The sequence below is a fragment of the Mastomys coucha genome, unplaced genomic scaffold, assembly GCF_008632895.1.
Source record: "Mastomys coucha isolate ucsf_1 unplaced genomic scaffold, UCSF_Mcou_1 pScaffold11, whole genome shotgun sequence".
Taxonomy (NCBI): domain Eukaryota; kingdom Metazoa; phylum Chordata; class Mammalia; order Rodentia; family Muridae; genus Mastomys; species Mastomys coucha.
Genome location: NW_022196893.1, coordinates 28,335,246 through 28,342,363, shown reverse-complemented (window position 1 = coordinate 28,342,363; position 7,118 = coordinate 28,335,246). Strand labels below are relative to the sequence as shown.

The 7,118-nt window shown below is 45.0% G+C and overlaps 2 protein-coding genes across 11 annotated transcripts in view; one reads left to right on the top strand and one right to left on the bottom strand.

Annotated features, from left to right (window-relative positions):
- Pced1b (PC-esterase domain containing 1B) overlaps positions 1-7,118 on the bottom strand; it is a 143,390-nt gene that overhangs the window by 121,037 nt on the left and 15,235 nt on the right. The window lies entirely within an intron of this gene.
- The window catches only part of Amigo2 (adhesion molecule with Ig like domain 2), an 18,826-nt gene continuing 18,198 nt past the window's right edge, over positions 6,491-7,118 (top strand). For 3 of the 4 annotated variants that reach the window (XM_031354006.1, XM_031354000.1, XM_031354003.1), the window contains exon 1: positions 6,491-6,763. The gene's annotated coding sequence lies outside the window, so the exon portion shown is untranslated. Of the gene's footprint in view, positions 6,764-6,820; positions 7,028-7,118 lie in introns of those variants that run through there. The other variant, XM_031354013.1, reaches the window with a different exon arrangement.

The following is a 7,118-nucleotide window of genomic DNA, read 5'->3' as shown; positions in this document are numbered from 1 at the left end:
CAGGGAGCACACAGTCACCCCTGATCCTCGCCCAGGGAGGGTAAATGCAGGGAGCACACAGTCACCCCCAACCAGGGCTGTGAAGGGCATGGAAGGCTGTGGGACACACAACAGGGAACTAAGCTCCAAGGGGTTGGAGAGAGATGGCTCAGCATACAAGAGCACTGGCAGCTCCTACAGAGGACATGGATTCTATTCCCAGTACCCACACCAGCTGGTTCATAACCCCCTCTAACTCCAGCTCCAGGAGAGCCGACTCCTGGCCTCCTCAGGCACCTGTACACAAGATGCACATACAGACAAACAAGCAAAACCAGATAAACATAAAGAAAATAAACTTGAAAAAATTAAAAATGGCCTCCCTTCAAGGAGGAAAGGAAGGAAGGAGGGAAGAAAAGAGGGAAGGAAGGAGGGAGGGAGGGAGGAAAAGGGGAAAGGAAAGAAGGAGGGAGGGAGGAAAAGAGGGAAGGAGGGAAGGAAAGAGGGAGGGAGGGAAGGGAGGGAGGAAAAGAGGGAAGGAAGGAGGGTAGAAAGGTACTTCGGGGCCTTGGAGATGGCTTATCAGCACTTCAGCCTGAGCCCTGGAACTCACAGAAAGATGAAGAACTGACTTCATAAAGCTAGCCTCTGGCTTCCATATGACTGCCAAGGTACATGCATGCCTGCACTCACACACACACACACACACACACACACACACACACACACACACACATTAAATAAGTTAAATTAAACAAAACTGCCTAAGTTTCTTAGCTGTCTAACTCACAGATGAGCTACAAATTAGCTTCCAGAAAAGGAAGGTAAAATACTTGTGGGAAGTATGATAAAGAATATAAACAATTAACAAAAGGGGACTTTTCTCTAGAGATACTGTTTTTAAAAAATTAAATGGTCATCCAAGGACTCTAAGCATCTCAAAAAAATATCTGAAATGAAGAAACGAATCAGTTATTCAGAGGTTGGACACAAGCTGCGTGTGAGGGCTGGGATTCTGCCGGCAGAAAGCGCGTGGAAGCCAAAGACACAAAGACCAGAAACAGCCAGAGACAAGCCACGTGGAACATTTCACATTCACGTGTGACTGGAGTTCCAAACGCCAGAGGTAATAAACAAAGCAAGAGCATCGACGTGTAGATTCAAAAAATAAGATACACACTCGGAAAAATGCAAGCAACTACATCATAGTCAAAACCATGCGAACCTAAAAATATGCAAAAGTCCTGAAGTTAGCCAAGCCAAGAGAATAAAAAAGAGACATCATCTTCAAAGGAGCAACATGAAGATTTACAGTTATGAACAGAGATCATGGATTCCAGAAGACAGCACTGTCAACTTTAATGGCTCAAAGAGAGTAGATGCCTGCCTAGATCTTATCTCTCGAAAACCATCTTTCATAAACGAAAGGGGAATAAGAATTTTTTTTTTTTTTTTTTGGAAGAAACTGAAAGATGTTCTTCAAAGCAGAAGAAAAAAAATCTCAGGGGAACTTGCAAGAAGGACTAGAAAAGCACTGGAAAACACACAGATAAACAGACAGTTATACCTATTGCAGTCCAAACAAAGTGGCCATTGCAATGCACTTGGAAGTATACAATATATGTAGAAGCAAGTGGCATTCCGAGAACCCAGTCCTCATGGGGATAAATGGTTTGAAAGGTCTTGTATTAGATCAGGAGTCCAAATGAATTGTATAATTCTGTGGAATGGTCTGAATGTTCATGCTTTCCCCAAATCCATCTGCAGGAACTCTGAGCCCTGGGGGTGACAGTAATAAGAGCAGGAATCCTTGATAGGTGGTGGTGTGATAGTATTAATTGTCAATGTGAGAAAACCTAGACTCCTCTGGAAAGAGAGGCTCAAGGAGGGAGTGTCTGGATTAGGCTGGCCTGTGGCTATGCCTGTGAGAAATTTTTTTCTTTTCTCTTCTCTTCTTTTCTTTTCTTTTTTCTTTTCTTGAGAGAGGGTTTCTCTGTATAGCCCTGGCTGTCCTGGAACTCACTCTGTAGACCAGGCTAGACTCGAGCTCAGAAATCTGCCTGTCTCTTGACTCCCAAGTGCTGAGATTAAAGGCATGCGCCACTAATCAGTTGGTTAACTGAGGTGGAAGACGACTCAAACACAGGTGATAGGCGGGGCCTCGGTCTGAATGAAGAAGTGGGCTGAGCTTCGGGAAGCACGCTTGCATGCATCCTCTCCACGAGGATGTGAGGAGATGCTTCAAGTCTCTGCCACCTGTGACTTCCCATTAGAGACGATAACCTGGAGCTGGGCGCTAAAATAAACACTTTCTACACGAAGTTGATGTCTACACGAAGGGTATTTTATCCCAGTGTCAGGAAATAAAGCTAGGACATTAGATTATAAGACTAGATAGTCTCGACCGGCCAGCGACGACCCCCCCCCCCCAGGCCTCCCGGAGCTCAGGGAATAAACCACCAACCAAAGAGTACACACATGGAAGGACCCATGGCTTCCGCCGAGTATGTAGCAGAGGACATCTGAAATGTAAATAAAGAAAATATCCAATAAAAGAAAACAACAACAACAACAGCAACAACAAAACAGAGAAGCATCTTTTGCTGAATAAGGAACCAGCCAGAAGGCGGGCGCCACAGTGAGGACAGGGCTAGATCTGCTGCCCACAGTGAGGACAGGGCTAGATCTGCTGCCCACAGTGAGGACAGGGCTAGATCTGCTGCCCACAGTGAGGACAGGGCTAGATCTGCTGCCCACAGTGAGGACAGGGCTAGATCTGCTGCCCACAGTGAGGACAGGGCTAGATCTGCTGCCCACAGTGAGGACAGGGCTAGATCTGCTGCCCACAGTGAGGACAGGGCTAGATCTGCTGCCCCGTGAGCAAGGACTCCAGCCTCCTAACTGTGAGAAACGATTCTGTGTAAGCTATGCAGTTTAGGGTATTTTGTTACAGTATCCTGAACAGGCTTAGACATTCTGTGACAAGTCAAGGTCATATGCTATCGTTTCTAGAACAATTACTTTAGAATAATAAAGTCGTATATAACCCGCAAGTCACTAGAATGCAAACAGTAAAAATATTTTTAGGATTCCAAAAGAGGCATAAAAAATGACAAAAGAAACCGAAAAAGATAACAGAAAAGCTAATGAAAAGACGATGGCTACAAACCCAAAACATCGGCTCTTGTACTGAACATAATAGAACCGATTTGAAATAAAAGGTGAAGACTGTCGCTCGATTTTTAAAAATTCCTATTATATGCTATAAATATAATAAACGTCTGATGTAAAAGGAAGGAGAAACATGTCCTCCCAAAGCTAATCAAAAAGGAAATAAGAAAGAGGGACCTACACTTTTAGCAGCGTGAAGTATAAGCAGAACATTACACACCTAAGCATCTATGCGACTAGTAGCCTAGAGGACAGAATCTTTAAAATGTCTGAAACTGCAGCCCCGTTGAGAAAAATGAACACATCTTCAGTAACTGGCAGACAGAGGCTAACAAGGAAAATCAGCATGTATATAGAAGACAGGAACATCATAATTAACATCTGATATTAGTCCTGTATATGTAAGACTTGTGGCTTCTAGTGACCAGTTCACATTCATTTCACACACATATAAACATATTAAAAGGCACATCTTACAACAAACTCTCAACAATTTCAAAATATTAATATAAATTTAAGAGCATCTTTTTATAATCTTGGTCCCACTGAGACCAGAGGAACCTCACTCCTCCACCCAGCTGTATGACATAAACCCAGCCACCTTGCTTACCTGAAACAACCCTGCCTCCTGTTCAGCCATGTTTGACCACCCTGGCCCTGCTCAACTGTATGTAAGAAGCAGACGCATTTCCAGCGTGCTGAGGGTTCTGCATCACAGAGCCCATTCCACCTGACCCAAGATTTTTTCCTCTGTCTGTCTGTCTCTTCTTCATTTTCTCTCAGAGCCCCTAGTGAGGCCAAGTACACAGAAGCCCTGTGAACAGCTCAGTAGCCACCTGCTTTAACATACAGAATGTGTTTGCATTTGTATGTGGGATAGTTATGTTAGGCACAGTTACCACTGGGCTATTGTTTTCTTTTCTTTTTTTTTTAAAGAGTTAGTTATTTTATGTATGTGAGCACACTGTCACTCTCTTCTAACACACCAGAGGAAGGCATCAGATCCCATTACAGATGGTTGTGAGCCACCATGTGGTTGCTGGGAATTGAACTCAGGACCTCTGGAAGAGCAGTCAGTGCTCTTAACAGCTGAGCCATCTCTCCAGCCCGGGTTACTGTTTTCATTTGGAAAATAAACATATTATTAAGGAGATGGTCGACTTGGTATGTCTAACCTTTGCTGTCCATTTGACTACATCTAGAAGGGACTAAAACCCAAGCAGCTGGGTGTGTCTGTGAGGGATTTTCTGGATCATTTGAAGTGGGAAGACCCACCCTAATGCTGGACCCTACCCCTTCTAGTAACAGCTTACATAAAAAGACATGGGAGAAGGGAGCCTTTGCAGTCTGCCTGCCTGCCCTCACTAATGCTGGGGAGTTCATGCTTCCTGTTGCTGCAGAGCCCTTTGCTGGTATGAAACGAACCTGCTTCCTCAAGATGTAGACTGAAGACCAGCGGCCCTCTGGGAATTCCCTAGAACTCCCCCACCAGACTGGACTGCTGAGACGCCCACACCGAACAATTACCAGAGCCTTGGCCGCTTGTCGGTAGACTGCCTGCCATTGTTGGACTAGGCCAGGCCACAGCATGTAAGCAGCTCTAATAGGTTCTCTATATAGGAGCCCATAGAGACTGAACTGCCAGCCAGAAAGCATGCACGGGACAGGCCTAGGCCCTCTGCACACATAACTGCCAGCCAGAGAGCATGCACGGGACGGGCCTAGGCCCTCTGCACACATAACTGCCAGCCAGAGAGCATGCATGGGATGGGCCTAGGCCCTCTGCACACATAACTGCCAGCCAGAGAGCATGCATGGGATGGGCCTAGGCCCTCTGCACACCTGCAGCTGTTGTGGAGCTGGGTCTCCATGTGGGACCCTAAAGTGGGAACAGGGGCTATCTCTGGCTACATTGCCTGCCATTGGATTCCTTTCCCCTAACTTGGCTGCTTTGTCTGGCACCAATAGAAAATGCACCTATTCTTATGGCAACTTGATATGGCAAGGCTGGTTGATATCCATGGGAGGCCTCCTCTTTTCTGAGAAGGGTAGGAGAGGTGGGCGAGGGAGGGGTGAGGTGAGAGGGTGGGATGGGGAGGAGAGAACAGAGGGGAAAAATAAAATATAAAAATAAATCCCATAAATTCCATACTCATACATACATGAAATATATGTATGTATATGTGTGTGTGTGTGTGTGTGTGTGTGTGTGTGTATTTTCCTATAAGTTCTGCTCCTCTAGAACCCTGACTAATGCAGGTAAAGAGCAGTGAAAGAGAGAGTCTCACTGTAGATCACTCAAATACAAAAAGGATGATGAGAGGAAAAAATAACTTTATGCGGAGGAATTTGATAATGTGGATAAAATGGCCAATCTAAAACGAAAGCTTACCAAAGCTGACAGAAGCACACAGAAAATATGAGTATTTCAATAATGTACTATAAATGAGTTCTAGGGTCAGTGAGAAGGCTCAGTGGGTGAAGGCGTTTGCCACCAAACAACCAAACCAAACCATTCTCTGGCCTCCTGTGCTGGAAGGAGACAGCTCAGTCTTCCAGGCTGTCGGCAGACTCTGCCTATGTGCTGTGCACACACATGGACTGTTAATAATGATAATGATAGTAACAACAGATGTAAAAACATTCAAATGTAGCCTATAATCGAAGAAAAGTTCTCCCTAAAGAAAATCCAAGCCAAGATAGCTTCCTAGTGAGCTCTTCCAGACATTCTGAAAAGAATCAATACCTGAATTCTAGAGTTCTTCACGAAAATTAAAGCCTCCTAGACATTTTTAAGGTATTAAAATAACACAACATGATCTAAAAGCTGGGATAAGCATTATGAGAAAAAATTCCACTTGTCTCCTCTTTCAGGAACATTTTTAAAACGTGTTAACAAAGCATTAGGAAACCAATGTGAGTTTAATTCAGCCTGCGTCTGTAAGGAAGGTCTACAGTTCAAAAGCAGTTCACCCAAGAACAGGAGGGAAGTCTGCAGACATCTCACAGCTGAGACGCACAGGAGAAACTCTGGCTCCTGCTTTACTAGGAGTTAGAAAAGTATATGATATTGTTGAGAGAACACTACAGAGTCAAATAAACAGAAGCACACATGTAATTAAGTGAGAAGTGTATTGTTAGCAGTTTCAAATGAACGTACGCTTGCAGCCCTGGCCAAAACCCAAGATGCCCGTTGGCTTATCTGTTCTCAGAAATTGACAAAACTTTCTAAAATTAACGTGTAACAGTGAAGACCTGGAAGAGCCAAGGTGTTCTAGAAGGACTGTTACGGGGGTTCACAGAATGCGTGATAAGGCTATTGTTCCAAAGCTACTGATAATCAAACAGGAGTCTGTGGGTCCTGGAACCATGCGTGTCCAACGGAGGTGGGAGTAGTCCCAACGTAGCCAGGCATATCTACCATCCCGTGACCTACAAGAACGTGACCCTGTTAATTCAGAAGAGAAAAAAGCACTTCTTGTTGCTGCACCACTTCTGGTGGCCTTCAGAAATAAACAGAAAGGTGAAAGAACGGAGCTTTCAGAAGCAAACCTGGAGCCTTCAGACGCAAACCTGGATATGGAGGTTTTGTCTTTTACTGTCTATTCTAACAGTAAGTGCCGGTGCCCCCCAGACCTGGAGTCTGCAAGAAGCCCCTGTGACCCCGCCCCCAAGTTAATCCTGATTGGTGAATAAAGATGCCAACAGCCAATAGCTGGGCAGAAGAGAAATAGGTGGGGTTTTAGGCTTGAGAAGAGAGGTGGACCATGTGGAGGAGAAGAATCCGCAGCAGAGGAGGGAGAGGTTGCCATGGGCTTAAGAGTCAAGACAGTGCCCACGTGGAGTTAAGAGCAGCCCAGATGGAACATAGTGAATAGTAAGTGATAACTAGGGGCAACTGATAGGAAATAGATTCGAACAGTAAGTGATAACTAGGGGCAACCGATAGGAAATAGATTCGAACAGTA